Source organism: Malus domestica, chromosome 10 (genome assembly GCF_042453785.1).
Source record: "Malus domestica chromosome 10, GDT2T_hap1".
Classification (NCBI taxonomy): Eukaryota; Viridiplantae; Streptophyta; class Magnoliopsida; order Rosales; family Rosaceae; genus Malus; species Malus domestica.
In genome coordinates, this window is record NC_091670.1 from 9,675,160 (window position 1) to 9,691,076 (window position 15,917).

Sequence of the window (15,917 nt, forward strand, 5' to 3'; positions counted from 1 at the left end):
CAGAGCACTATCTTAGTTATAAATTAGAAATTACGTCCGCACGTTGCTGCAGGAATCAGCTGTTTCAGGCGTAATCGGATAAATAAAACACATTTAAGTTGAATAAATTCAACACAAATATGAACAAATCATTCAGAATTAAAACCCTAAACCTCCACAGAACCCAATACAGAACCAAGGAGTCTGCACAGATTCAAGTTTCCATATTTACAGATAACTATATTTCCATCACTTTCTCAACAACCGAACAGAAAATAACTAAAAAAGTAAAGATGAAAAATTGGAAAATGCTACCTTCCTGAGAATAAGGTCCAGAGGCTACCTCAGATTTTGAGTCGCATAACTAAGGTTGATTACTGCTAAATGCAAAGAAGAGAAAATACATGTTATTATACAAAAAGCACAATAACCAACAGGGTTTCGCTCTAATATGTTATTAATTAAATTACGACAAAATAAACTGAAGCAAACTAATCTGAAAACAGGGCTGACCATTGAATTCTCAGGGTTTGAGCTTCTTGGTTTCTGGTTTACATGCTGATCTGCTTACTTTGTCACATTCAACTCTCGGGCATTTTCAGATTAAAAAAATCTTCACAAAAAAGAGTATCTAATTTCACAAAATATATGAAACCTAAATCAAATTTCTTGATAAAAACTAAGAATAACTCCACAAATTACTAACTTGTAAAAAAAATTCAGAATCCCAGATTAAATTTCAACTTTAAAAACCCCAATTCGGACAATATATCCACAATACCTCCAAAGACGCTCACCTTAACAGAATGAACAAAAACTTCCCAACTCAGTTGGACATTCCCTTAAACCACTCAAACGTTAACAATCATGCTTTTAGCACAACACAAACCGTACGGGGCACAAAAATCTGGCCACAAAAATTGAAATTTGAAGCAGATCCAGATATTTTCTAGCCTCTGAAAGAAAGAGAACCTTAAATGTCAACCTCAACGTTTCAGACTCACTAAATTCTAGTGTTTCTTCAGCTTTTCTAGCAATGTGGTAGTTTCTGTGTGCGTGTGTGAGCTGAGAGAGAGAGAGAGAGAGAGAGAGCTGTGAGTATTTATATCGAAGGGCATGTAAGAAAACATTTGGATTTGATCAACTACAAAAAAGAATAACCAACTGCATTATAATAACATCATTGTCTCACTAAAAAAAACTCACCAAAAATAGTATCTGTGGTTAAAGGGATTCTGTCTGATCCCAAAACATAAATCTCTCAATTTCTCATTGTCAATCAAATACGTACTAAATCATGTTCCAACCACAATGCATTCAAAGCAATAATCAATTGAGCACACTAAATAAGTGGAAACATTTATACCTCGATCCAATTCAAAGCTTAAATCTTCTTGCTGGAAAAGTTTGACCTGCAAAACCAAATTACATTCATCAAGAAAAAGGAATGAATTTAAAAAGGCAAATACAATGCAGAAAAATAGGCATTCAATTTAGCTCTATTTATATTAGACGAAGATCCATTGAAACAACCATGAACACAGAAATAAAAAATTGAAAAAACAACCTTTTTTTTCAAAAACTACTGCCTCCACCCTTCCAACACAAAAACATACATCCTCAATTTCTTTCTACAGGTAAGAAAACAAAAATTCTCTAAAACAACCAAAACCTCATTCTATATCAACTAAACAGGAAAAGGACAGAGGAATGAGTGTAATAATAAGTTAGAAAATTGAGATGATCCAAACAGAAAGGAGTTTGTGGGGGAGAACTGAGAAGGACGACGTTGTCGTATGTATTGGTAGTTGTCATATTTAACCAAGCAAAAAATTAAAGAAATCTCATATCTTCCACCAAAATTCATGATCATTATCCAAAACTCCAAAGTAAACATAAAATCAAATTAACACCTCAATCACCATGATCAAGCTCTCCTATTACAGCAGCAATTCCCCAATTCAAATCTGACACTAAATCATTAAAAAAAAACAAAAAATTCAACACAAAAAGGAAAGGTCAATACCTATGATTCGAGTTCACACTACTCAGGGTCACCAACGCTGTTAAGGTTATTCATTATTGCTTGATCACTCTTTTAATTTTCTTTTTCGTTTCGTTTTGTTTCGACTTTTCTTTAACAGCGTAGGCACACAAAACCAATCAAATTCATTCACCTACTTACGCCACAAAAGCATGAATATTTTGTTTCAAATTTCAATCCCAAAAAACAGAACCAATCAAATTCATTCACCAATTGATGCACAAAGCACACACCCTTGAAACTCAATCCCTATTATTGCATTCATATATCCTACGCATATAGTACAATGAAACATCAATATTAATCGCTAAAAAAACGTTGCAGCTATCTCAGCTAATTCCTAATCCAACAGTACATATTTTCTCTAACAACAAATCTTTTCCCTTTCCACCACTTTTCACTTGTGTCATTATCTCAGTAGAGAGGGTGATGGCAAACGAATGACAAAATAAAAAATTTAAAAAAAAAATCCCAACTACCAGATTCAGTCAAATGCATACAAAATAAAAAACCACTACCAAAGTAAGAAATTTAATCAAGAAATTCCACAACAGTAACTAATTTCCTTTACCTAGGCTGATTAAACTAACCTAACAAACCTCTCTTGCTAAAAATTCATGATTACAACTTATTTTCTAGAATCTCCAAATAGAAAGTTAACCTCCAAACATTTGAATGACCCGAACAAATTCCTCATGCAGCACCAAGTTCCCAAGAGCAATTCCTTGACAATGATTCAAAGTGAAATAAAGAGAATTCAACATAGAAACTTCTATAATTTCACATGTTTCCTAAAATTACTATGCTATGTTTTCATAGAAGGGGAAACTTGTTCTAAAGTCCAAGAGCAATATCAAAGTGCTATTTGCCCCAATTCAAGAAGCAGAAATCGCACTAATACTAAATATCCATACAAAAATATCTTCATTTGAGCAAAATCCCCCTAAATTTAGCATCCACTGTTTTCATACATTCATAAATTCATTGCTGACAACAAAATATAATATAAAAAAATAAGGTCAAAAATGGACCAACAGGACCTCTTGCATTCAAAATTTTGAACCAAAAGTCAAATAATTTCAACAAAAATTTGATATTTTGGATTTCCAATTTCATATCCTTTCAAGAAAAGATCAAAAAACTAAAATTTTAACACTCCCAAAAACTGAAAATCCAATCTTTGGGAGAAATCCATGAGAGCATGCAGTTGTATCATTCAAAATATATTCCTTACCTCAACAAATTGGATTAACCAGCAGAGCTAATTATTATGTAATTACACATCTAGAGCTATCAGCTATAGAGAATCTTTTATCTTCAACCTTAAATATTACTCCCTTAATTAGTGCTTCTTTTCAGATCACAACATTGAATACGATTAATTAGGTGCTACATCGATGGTGATTTGTGAGGACCACTATGCTAATAAATTCTACAATGCAATTTCAAGATTGCAATAACTCGAAACCCTAGCAAAACGATCAATCGAAGCAAGAAAGAGACCTCAAGAGCGGGGATCATTTTTCTTTGAATATGAATCCGCATCATGTACCCAACTACGATATAAATCCTCATAAATCCATTTCTGGAAAGTACTAAAATATCAAAACAAATATGTGTGTGTGTGTGTGTGTGTGTATCAGCATGAATATGAGGCATTGAATGGTAAATTGGATGAGCAACCTCATCTTCGCTACCCCCATTTTATGTACGTGTTGATACTTCAATGTCCAACATTCTGTGCCATATAGCATCGCCGGCCTTATTGCCGTCCTATAAAATTTTCCCTTGAGTTTCAGTGGCCTACGATGGTCACACAACACGTCGGATGCACTCTTCCACTTCATCCATCCAGCTTGTATTCTATGGTTGAGATCTCCATCTAATTATCCGTTCTTTTGCAAGATAGATCCTAGGTAGTGAAAACAGTCGCTCTTTGGTATTTCCTGATCTCCAATCCTCACCCCTAACTCATTTTGGCCTCCATTTGCACTAAACTTGCACTTCATATATTCTGTCTTTGATCGACTTAGGCGAAAACCTTTAGATTCCAACACTGCTCTCCAGAGGTTAAGCTTCGCATATACCCTTTCCTGAGTTTCATCTATCAACACTATATCGTTTGCGAAAAGCATACACCAAGGAATATCATCTTGAATATGTCATGTTAACTCATCCATTACCAACGCAAAAAGGTAAGGACTTAAGGATTGTTGATGCACAAAATCAGTGAGGACTTTGGTACAACAGAAAAAATTAAGTTTGTGATCTTCGCTAGATTGCTCCGATCATTAGTGTGGATAAGTATGTAAATGGATAGAGACAGGAAAGCAAACACAAGATGTACGTGGTTCACCCAGATTGGCTACGTCCACGGAGTAGAGGAGTTCTCATTAAATGTGAAGGGTTTACACAAGTACATAGGTTCAAGCTATCCTTTAGTGAGTACAAGTGAATGATTTAGTACAAATGACATTAGGAAATATTGTGGGAGAATGATCTCGTAATCACGAAACTTCTAAGTACCGAAGTGTGGTATCGTCTTCACTTGCCTTATCTGTCTCATAGGTAGATGTGGCATCTTCTCTGGAAGTACTCTTCCTCCATCCAGGGGTGGTATCTTTAACTGGTGGAGATGCAAAAGGTAATGTATCAATTTCACTTGAAGCTTACTTGTAGTTTCAGGCTTGGTCAAGTGCGATACAAACCATGTAGTAGGAGTCCCCCAAGTCGTCGAGCTAGGGGATCTGCTGAAAGAAGTGAAAGACAAGGTAAGCAATCAGAGCTCCAAGCAATTAGTCCCAGATCAGAAGTTTGATTTCGAGTTCCGGCTGATTGTTCTCATTCTCCCTATCTTGCAGGCAGCATGAAGGATAAAGAGAAGAAAAATGAGAAGATATGATATGAGATACTTTTGCTTTTGAAAAAGTAACTTTCCACAGACTTATTCTTGAACTGGGCTGGAGGATTTTCTGGTTTCCTCCAGAGTATAAAGCCGACTGAAGAATTTGAGGGTCAAAACAAGTCCATCAAATCTAGAGTACGTTCGACCTTGATGATATGGGATACTTTTGCTGTTGACAAAGTAGTGGATGTATCGGCACATGTTCTGTTACGCTTGTCTCCACATGCTTCCTTGTATCATTCTCACTTGCCCTATCTGTTCCTCAAGCACATGTGGTATCTTCCCTGGAAGCATAAGATGTTGAAGATGAATACTCGAGAGCAATGCCAGGTAAGTAATCAGGTAAGGGGTTCCAGGCAGTCAGTTGCTGACTAGAAGCTTGATTCCAAGTGCTGACTAATTGCTCTCTTTCTCCTTATCTTGCAGGTAAGAATAAGGCCAAAGGAAAAGACAGGGAAAAAACATGATATAAGATACTCTTGCTTTTAACCCTGATGATATGAGATATTCTTACTCATGTGTAGCTTGTTTGCAGAGGTATTATCGGGGGGGAAAGAAAGCTGAGTATTTCGAGAGGCTTCGTTGGGAGTGCCCTCTCAGATATGAGGAAGGGTTGAACATTTTTGCAAGTTTGCCTGTCCATTGAGGATGGAGGTCGACATATATAGGAGTCTCCTTAATAACAAGTAGTAATGCTATTCCTTTACCCTACTTGGTCATAGCACAGTAGTGGGAGTTGCCAGCTTCACGTGTTTTAACTCTGTCAGAGCACTTTGAAAAAGTGGTCTGTGGTATCTGGAAAGCTGATGTTGCATGTGAAGATTATAGACAAGCTTTATCCAAGGAAATCTGGCTCTCGAAGTTGAGAAAGCGGTGCCTCTTCGGTTTTTGAAGGATCTGGCTCTCGAGATTCGGAGAACGGTGCCTCTTCGATTTTTGAGAAAGCAATCTTGCTGGGAGTCTGGCTCTCGAGATTCGGAGAGCGGTGTCTTTTCGATTTCTGAGAAAGTAATCATGTTGGGAGTCTGGCTCTCGAGATTCGAAGGACGGTGCCTTTTCGATTTTGGAAGAAGCAATCTTGTTGGGAGTGTTTTCTCGAATGTGAGTAAATGTTAGGCATGTTTGCTAGTCTACCTTGCTACGGAGCACAAAGGTTGACACACAGGGACTTTCCAATTATCCAGCAGTGGTGATGTTCCTTTACCCTTGTGGGTAATAATATGGTAGCTAGACCTTTAAAATATATGTGTCTAAACTTTATTAGTGTTGTTTCTTTGCTATTCTTTTACCCTTCTTTGTCATAGTGATGTAGTGGAAGCTGCAAGCTTCACGTGTCTAAACTTCGTCAGAGATCTTTGGCAAAGTTATCTGTGGTACCCATGAGCTGATGTTGCGTGTGGAAAGTTGATGATTGAACAGTAAGATTCACATGCTTTCTACTTTACCAGAAATCTTCGACAGAATGCTCGTAATTTCCGCAAAGCTGAGTGTGCATGTGACAGGTGCTGACAAGGCTGAAAAAGTAAGTGCCTCTTCGATTTCTGAGATCGACCCTCGTGGTCTCTGAGCAGCCCCGCTTTTAAGAAAGCAAGCGCCTCTTCGATTTCTGAGATCGGTCTTCGTGGTCTTTGAGCAGCCCAGCTTTTGAGAAAGCAAACACGTCTTCGATTTCTGAGATCGGCCCTCGTGGTCTCTGTGCAGCCCAGCTTTTGAGAAAGCAAACGCCTATTCGATTTCTGAAGCTCCGTCGAGTGCAGATTTTTATAGAGGCTGGCATTAAGTTCCAAAGCACACTTGAATCTCCACCAGTAGAAGCTCCCTTCTTTGCACTTCTAAGATCTTGATTTGTCCGACCTCTTCTCTCTTCAACACCTTTCAAAATGTCTGGCCCCTTCGACCGTCGTTTTAACTTGAACCTTGTTGAAGAGGCAGCCACGCCTTCTTTAGACAAGGCTGAAAAAGTAAGTGCCTTTTCGATTTCTGAGATTGGCCCTCGTGGTCTCTGAGCAGCCCAACTTTTGAGAAAGCAAGCGCCTCTTCGATTTCTGAGATCGGCATTCGTGGTCTTTGAGCAGCCCAGCTTTTGAGAAAGCAAACGCGTCTTCGATTTTTGAGATCGGCCCTCGTGGTCTCTATGCAGCCCAGCTTTTGAGAAAGCAAATGCCTCTTCAATTTTTGAAGCTCCGTCGAGTGCAGATTTTTATAGAGGCTGGCATTAAGTTCCAAAACACACTTGAATCTCCACCAGTAGAAGCTCCCTTCTTGCACTTCTAAGTTCTTGATTTGTCTGACCTCTTCTCTCTTTAACACCTTTGAAAATGTCTGGCCCCTCCGACCGTCGTTTTGACTTGAACCTTGTTGAAGAGGAAGCCACGCCTTCTCCAGACAACATATGGCGCTCATCCTTCTTATCCCTTACTGGTCTTCTTACCGTTGGGGATTCCGTGATGAAGAATGATATGATCGCTGCGGTGGTGGCCAGGAACCTTCTCACTCCCAAAGATAACAGACTACTTTCCAAACGGTCTGATGAGTTGGCTGTTAAGGATTCTCTGGCTCTTAGTGTTCAGTGTGGAGGTTCTGTGGCTAATATGGCCCAACGCCTATTTGCTCGAACCCACCAAGTTGAATCATTGGCGGCTGAAGTAATGAGTCTCAAACAGGAGATTAGAGGGCTCAAGCATGAAAATAAACAGTTGCACTGGCTCACACATGACTATGCTACAAACATGAAGAGGAAGCTTGACCAGATGAAGGAATCTGATGGTCAGATTTTACTTGATCATCAGAGGTTTGTGGGTTTGTTCCAAAGGCATTTATTGCCTTCGTCTTCTGAGGGTGTACTACGTAATGAAGCTCCAAATGATCAACTTCCGATGCCTCCTCCTTCTAGGGTTTTGTCTAGTACTGAGGCTCCGAATGATCCCCTTCCGGTGCCTTCTCTTTCGGGGGCTCTACCGACTGCTGAGACTTCTCCTAAGCAACCTTTGTGAAGGCTCCCTCTTGTTTGTTTATTTTGACTCATGTATATGTACATATTTGTAACTTATCGGAGATATCAATAAATAAGTTTTGCTTCATTTCAATGTATTATGTTAAATACACCAAAGCCTTCTTCACTAAGTTCTTTGAATTTTTCTTTTGTTGAAGCTTGTATGTTGAAGCTTTGTGAGTGGAGCATGTAGGTTGAGGTAGTATTCCCTTAATTTCCCTAGTGAGGAAAACTTCTCGATTGGAGACTTGAAAAATCCAAGTCATTGAGTGGGGTTGGCTATATGAATCTTAGAACACCATTGTGCTCGGTCCTGTGTCATGTCCTCCATTAGATCCAAGTACTCTAAGTCTTTTCTTAGAGTCTCTTCCAAAGTTTTCCTAGGTCTTCCTCTACCCCTTCGGCCCTGAACCTCTGTCCCGTAGTCGTATCTTCTAACCAGAGCGTCAGTAGGCCTTCTTTGCACATGTCCAAACCACCGTAACTAATTTTCTCTCAACTTTCCTACAATTTCGGCTACTCCTACTTTACCTCGGATATCCTCATTCCTAATCTTATCATTTCTCGTGTGCCCACACATCCAACGAAGCACCCTCATCTCCGCTACACCCATTTTATGTACGTGTTGATGCTTCACCGCCCAACATTCTGTGCCATACAGCATTGCCAGCCTTATTGCCGTCCTATAAAATTTTCTCTTGAGCTTCAGTGGCATACGACGGTCACACAACATGCCAGATGAACACTTCCACTTCATCCATCCAGCTTGTATTCTATGGTTGAGATCTCCATCTAATTCTCCGTTCTTTTGCAAGATAGATCATAGTTAGCGAAAACGGTCGCTCTTTGGTATTTCCTGATCTCCGATCCTCACCCCTAACTCATTTTGGCCTTCATTTGCACTGAACTTGCACTCCATATATTCTGTCTTTGATCGGCTTAGGCGAAGACCTTTAGATTCCAACACTTCTCTCCAAAGGTTAAGCTTCGCATTTACCCCTTCCTGAGTTTCATTTATCAACACTATATCGTCTGCAAAAAGCATACACCAAGGAATATCATCTTGAATATGTCCTGTTAACTCATCCATTACCAACACAAAAAGGTAAAGACTTAAGGATGAGCCTTGATGTAATCCTACAGTTATGGGGAAGCTTTCAGTTTGTCATTCATGAGTTCTTACGGCAATCTTTGCTCATTCATACATATCTTTTATAGCTTAGATATATGCTACTCGTACTTCTTTCTTCTCTAAAATCCTCCAAAGAATGTCTCTTGGGACCCTGTCATACGCTTTTTCCAAATCTATAAAGACCATGTGTAAATCCTTTTTCCCATCTCTATATATTTCCATCAATCTTCGTAAGAGATAAATTGTCTCCATGGTTGAGCACCCTGGCATGAACCCGAATTGGTTGTCCGAAACCCGTGTCTCTTGCCTCAATATATGCTTAATGACTCTCTCCCAGAGCTTCATTGTATGACTCATTAGCTTAATACCCCTATAGTTCATGCAATTTTGTACGTCGCCCTTATTCTTGTAGATAGACACCAAAGTGCTCTTTCACCACTCATTTGGCATCTTCTTCGTTTTCAAAATCCTATTGAAAAGGTCAATGAGCCATGCTATACCTGTCTCTCCCAAGACTTTCCACACTTCGATCGGTATATCGTCTGGGCCCACTGCTTTTCTATGCTTCATCTTTTTCAAAGCTACAACCACTTCTTCCTTCCTGATTCGACGATAAAATAAGTAGTTTCTACACTCTTCTGAGTTACTCAACTCCCCTAAAGAAGTACTCCTTTCATGTCCTTCATTGAAAAGATTATGAAAATAATCTCTCTATCTGTCTTTGACCGCGTTCTCTGTAGCAAGAACCTTTCCATCCTCATCCTTGATGCACCTCACTTGGTTTAGGTCCCTTGTCTTCTTTTCCCTTGCTCTAGCTAGTTTATAGATATCCAACTCTCCTTCTTTTGGTATCTAGTCGCTTATACATATCGTCATAAGCCGCTAACTGAGCTTCTCTCACAGCTTTCTTCGCCTCTTGCTTCGCTCTTCTATACCTTTCACCATTTTCATCGGTCCTATCTTTGTATAAGGCTTTACAACATTCCTTCTTAGCCTTCACCTTTGTTTGTACCTCCTCATTCCACCACCAAGATTCCTTTTGGTGTGTAGCAAAACCCTTGGACTCTCCTAATATCTCTTTTGCTACTTTTCGGATACAACTAGCCATGGAATCCCACCTTTGGCTAGCTTCCCCCTCTCTATCTCACACACACTGGGTGATTACTTTCTCTTTGAAAATGACTTGTTTTTCTCCTTTTAGATTCCACCATCTAGTCCTTGGGCACTTCCAAGTCTTGTTCTTTTTTCTCTCTTTTGATATGTACATCCATCACCAACAAGCGATGTTGATTAGCCAAGCTCTCTCCCGGTATAACTTTGCAATCCTTACAAATTATACAATCCCCTTTCCTCATTAGAAGAAAATCTATTTGTGTTTTTGACGACCCACTTTTGTAGGTGATCACATGTTCTTCTCTCTTCTTAAAGAAGGTGTTGGCTGAGAAAAGATCATATGCCATTGCGAAATCCAAGATAGCTTCCCCATCCTCGTTTCTCTCCCCAAAACCATGGCCACCATGAAAACCTCCATAGTTGCCTGTCTCCCTACCCACGGGTCCATTTAAATCTCCTCCTATAAATAACTTCTCCGTCTGAGCAATTCCTTGCACCAAGTCTCCAAGGTCTTCCTAAAATTTCTCCTTCGAACTCGTATCCAACCCTACTTGAGGTGTATACGCACTAATCACATTGATGAGTTCTTATCCTATTACAATCTTAATTGCCATGATTTTATCTCCTACCCTCTTAACATTTACAACATCTTGTGTCAAGGTCTTGTCCACGATGATGCCAACACCATTTCTCGTTTTATTTATGCCCGAATACCAAAGTTTAAACCCTGAGTTTTCTAGATCCTTTGCCTTAAGACCAACCCACTTAGTTTCTTGTAGGCACATAATATTTATCCTTCTCCTCATCATAACTTCCATTACTTCCATAGATTTTCCCGTTAAGGTTCCTATATTCCACCTTCCTAAACGCATTATACTCTCTTAAACTCTACCCTTCTGTCCTAGCTTCTTCACCCTCCCTCATCTAATAGGATCAAAGTACTTCTTTTGTGTGTCCTGTGTAAAGTTGATAGGAGCATATGCTCCCAAACAACTTTGAGTGTAGTCGTTCGAAAAGAATTTTCTATGGCCCCCTTGCTCATTTAACACTGCATCCGGGTGCCGATGGAGATACAGCGACCCTTACTCACTTATCACTGTGCTCGGGCCACACAGCACGGCACTTACGGGTGACGCCCTAGCTTTAGCGTGATTTCGTTCTGGATTCATTTTCATAAGGATTCGACGTAACCGAGGAGTGCCGGTTGTCGACTACCTGACGCCCTCCCCTTCCTCCTTTATCCGGGCTTGGGACCGGCAATATAAGATAAACTTACACAGGCGGAATTAGGTATAAGCTTAAGAAATTAAAGAAATTGGAACCTTCCAAAAGCGCAGAGAGAGAGAAAATACAATTGGGGGTATATTTTGGAACTCACGATAGGAGTTTTGAAGGAGGCACAGAGAGAAGATCTGCGAGGCAGATTTAATCATGATGGAACAAGGTTGTACAATTACTGTGAAAATTAAAACTCAATTACCAAAAAATATATGATAGAACTTGAGCATTTCCTAGTGAGAAAACCACCAAAAGAAAAAGAAGATATTAACTTCCATAAACACATTCCTCTTATGAACTCGAAAAACGATATTGAATTGTAAGTATAGTCTTGTATGATAGTTTCCTATGGTCTCTTAATCTCAAAACAACCTCTCTGCTGTAAATAATGGTCAAGCCTGTAGCCCAAAATTAGTAGTAGGATTCTAGGCATGAATCCATCAACTATCGAACGCCACCCGATCTACCAAGAACAAATCACACTTTTTTTCAATGGTGACGATGAATTTTTAGAAGTTACACAAGATTTTTTATCAATTGAAAAGACAATGGTCATATAAACATCAAAATCCAACAGAAACACAAAGCAACATACCAGTTCTCTATCTTCTATGCTGTTTTCAGGTGGATCTTCCTAACTCATCCTAGAAAACCGTGCATATAGTTCATCTACAAGCATCATCCCACAACCAGAGTTCATGAAATTTCTAAAGAAAATAATCCGTTAGCAATTTAGAGAAATTAGAGGACCAAATCATATTAAATCTGAGTTAAATGAGCAAAGGTACACCAATTAAATAAGATACTAAACACATTTTGAATCTATGAAATAGAAGAAGAATTAAATGAGGACCAAATCCTTTTCCTCTCCCTTCTCTCACTCTATTTCAATTGCTTTCAAATGACAAACAAATACAACCACCATACATATAATCACATTTTCGGTTCCCCCAAGAACTAAAGTTGAAAAACAAAGTAGACTTCCAAAATCAAAATAATTTATTTTACCATGCTCAACGTGCTGGAAACCCAAAAGAAAAAAAAACAGAAATGAAAGCAAAGGGAATAACTTCAATCACAAATGGACTTAAAGCACTCAATTCAGTGAATTCATTAATCTTCTATCCTTTTTTCCCTCAATTTTCTTGGAAACCAAATAGAAAATTAGAATTGAGTTAAACGTTATTCAAAAGGGACAAAAGTGCCAATTCCCTATCACTCAATTTCTAATATCAAACAAACAAAATTAATCCAAACTCAAAACAACATTAAACATAAATATTCAAACTTTACTACCTTTTAGCTCTCTAATTTACTCTCAATATACACGAACAAAGTTGAGGATTCACTTTATGATAGCCATCCAACCGAAATCACACAAAATCAATAAATCATTGACAAAAACACTCATGGAGTTCGAATTAAATATGTAATTGTTGGATCATTTGCTTCTGTATGTGGAATGAATTCCTTTTATTTTCTTTTGAGATAAATATAAAGTTTCAACATATCCAATTCCAATTAGCACATATCCAAATTCCAATTCAATAAACCACACATTCAAATCAATTCAAACTAAATACCTACTATTCAATCACATATCCAATTCAAACTATATGGCTAACATTCAATAACATGTCCAATCTTTAAGCACATTTGACATAAAAAAGTTGCATCTTTTTCACTATATGTTTTCAGACTTTAATCACATGAATTTAAGCAACAAAAGAAGGAACCAAAAGAAACAGAAAAGTACCTTAAGACATTCAAGGGTCGGAAAAGTGGTTGATTTGGACGGTCGGAAAAGTGGGTGTGTGTGTGCGTGCGTGTTGAGTAGAACTGCTTTTGTGATTTATGGCAGGTGGATATAGTAGAAGAAACAGAGAAATTAAGGGAGGAAACATTGTATTACCTGTTCAAGCAAGGGAGGAAACACTTTGCAGCAACTTTAAAAGGATGCTTGTTCAAAGACATAAGCTATAATCAAAACCAAACAGAAAAATTCAATCTATTTCTAACAACAACAACCATAATTTCCTACCAAAAATAACATATCTCAACAGATTTGTTAGGAAACGATTCACAGCTATGCTCAATTCATTCAAAAGTAGGAAAAAATGGGGCACTTAAGCCACTAATTGTAACAGCAGAAAGAAAATTGAGCTACTAATTTGAAATGACATGTTTGATTCAATGAATAAGTAGAAAAACAATAGGATTTTTAGCTGCCTCATATAATCTTTTACGCAAAGCCTTAAAATGTTATGCTCAATTCAGTCAAAAGTTGGGGAAAATGGGGTTTTTGCAATGAAATTGCCATGTTTTGATTCAATAGTTTAGACCACATGGACAAAATTGAAATTGCATGCTTCATTCATTCAGAAGTAGGAAAAAAGTCGGATTTTTTGTTGGTTTACATAAATATTTTATAGGAGGTGTTAAAATGACATGCTTAATTCATTTAAAAGTACGGAAATGGGATTTTTTTTCAGTGAAATTGTCATGTTTTGGTTAAATGTTTTAGGAAAAATGGACAAAGAAGAAAGAAAACACAACATTTGGTTAAAAGTATTTTTTTTTTCCTTTTGATTTTGGCCAAAACAAACGGTTCTGTCTAAACAAAGTGTTAATGATCTTCTTCCCCTGGTTTGGTACTTTGCAAAATAGCACAATGGTGCAACACCACTGCTCAAGCGTGATTTCCGAATAGGTAATGCACAACAGACTAAAATTACAAAGAAATTTTAACCTAACATCAAATTTACCCAAACTCCAATCATTCCTCTGATTTGTTCCAAAAAATTACAAACACACTCTAATCTAACACTTATCAATGGGTTCCCAGACGTATAAAAAAAAATGATGACAAAAAGTCACCCAAAAATTAAGCTGCCAATCTCTCAAGTATGTACTTGATAAAAGTGAAGCATATACATATGTAAAATATGAATGAAATATGCAACAATTGTATAAAAACATGCATAAATGATAAACCAATCTTACAAACATGTTAAATAGACAAAAGGTATATAATAATAAAGAAGAAGAAGGAGAACGAAGTAGTAAAAATAGCAAGGAAATTGTTTTTGGCGGAAGGAGATTTACCCAAAAAATAAGAGGACCGGCAGAGACACTGCCAAATTTGCGACTGATCAACGAAGGAACCAAAATGAAAAATATCCTCTCAGCGAGGAAAACCTAGCACAGGATCAAAACCAACCCAAAACAAAATGGTTACAATTTCATCCAAATCAAGCAAAATGCAAAAGAAAAACCAAACACAACACATACCACCGTCGATCGCAACCCCAGAAATTGTGCGAAGCAATTTTACCATGGAGGAAAAAACACCCAAAACCCTAGGTTTATACAAATGGAAAACCTATTTCGGCGGAGAAGCTATAAATACTGAAAGACCAACACAACAGGAAGAAAAAGAGAAATGAAGAGGAAGTGGTATTATTAGACAGTGAAGAAAGCAGCAAAAAATACTTGTTTTGCTGTCCCAATTTAATAATTTAAAATCAAATCTTGCACTCCCAACTAAAACGTTGAAGAACCGAACCAGAATTAAACAGAAAAGAAAGCAGGAAAAACCAACTGGTTTCTAAGCAAGTTCAAACCAGAAACAGTGAAATAAGGGAAAATTCGGTTCAAAAGGGACACTTAGCTTTGAAAGGAATTCAAACTGCCAGCTGGGAGAAATCTTCATCAATGCTTGCAGACCAAATCTCTGAAACCAACCCTAGGTTTAGGCGTCCCTTCCTGCTTCACCGTTTCTCTAAAGCAGAGCTCACCGAGAAAAAACAAAACCCAAATTCCGGGCAGCCCTACCTATTGCTTCTCTAAAACAAAACCTACTGAGGATAATTGTGAGCTTAATTACTTTTTTTTTCTATTTTGGAACTTAGTTACTTGTTAGTCCTATACTAATTATTTAAAGTTTTGAAACACATTATAGCTCTGATTAGTATAAAAGCTTACGTAGGTTTGAGTTTCAGTACATCACGAGAAATGCAATAAAAATATGTAACATCGAAGCCACACCTTATAATAACGTTCAAATAATTCCCCATCCCCTTCATTTCTTTTATTTTATTTTTCTATTTGATTTATTTTATTCTTTTAATATTAAAAAATGTATAAAATTAAACTTCTTCTAAGATTCATCTAACACACACATGTTTGGCATCATTTATTATTAGAGTACAATTTTTATTTTTCATTTTTTGTCATTTCATTATTAGAGTCTACACCCCACATTAATCAAGTTAAGACAGTATCTTTTACTTTATTTTATTTTTAATAAAAGTTAACATCGCAATCAAACAACAAGGTTTCTCATTTACTTTTTGGAGAGTTTAAAAATTGATCATTGTTGTAAATATTCTTATTTAGGATTAATCTAAGTTTACTATCTTAAAGGTTCTTGGTTTTTAATATTTGGTATATGATTTTTTTTTGTCTCAGAGTG

General features: G+C 37.5%; 1 long non-coding RNA gene across 13 annotated transcripts; it reads right to left on the reverse strand.

The window, feature by feature from the left end:
• Positions 1-79: 79 nt before the first annotated feature.
• Positions 80-15,338, reverse strand: LOC103410486 (uncharacterized). Of its 13 annotated transcripts, none has more exons than XR_011571750.1 (7): positions 14,735-15,338; positions 14,549-14,641; positions 13,200-13,355; positions 12,039-12,150; positions 1,346-1,391; positions 493-1,044; positions 80-356 (listed from the first exon to the last, which is right to left on the reverse strand). It is a non-coding gene; the product is annotated as an uncharacterized lncRNA (long non-coding RNA). The 13 variants fall into 13 exon arrangements; XR_011571752.1 differs by lacking the exon at positions 13,200-13,355 and adding an exon at positions 13,356-13,420 and having other exon boundaries at positions 493-610; positions 777-1,044; positions 14,549-15,337; XR_011571746.1 differs by lacking the exon at positions 13,200-13,355 and adding an exon at positions 13,356-13,420 and having other exon boundaries at positions 14,735-15,335.
• Between the last annotated feature and the right edge of the window lie 579 nt (positions 15,339-15,917).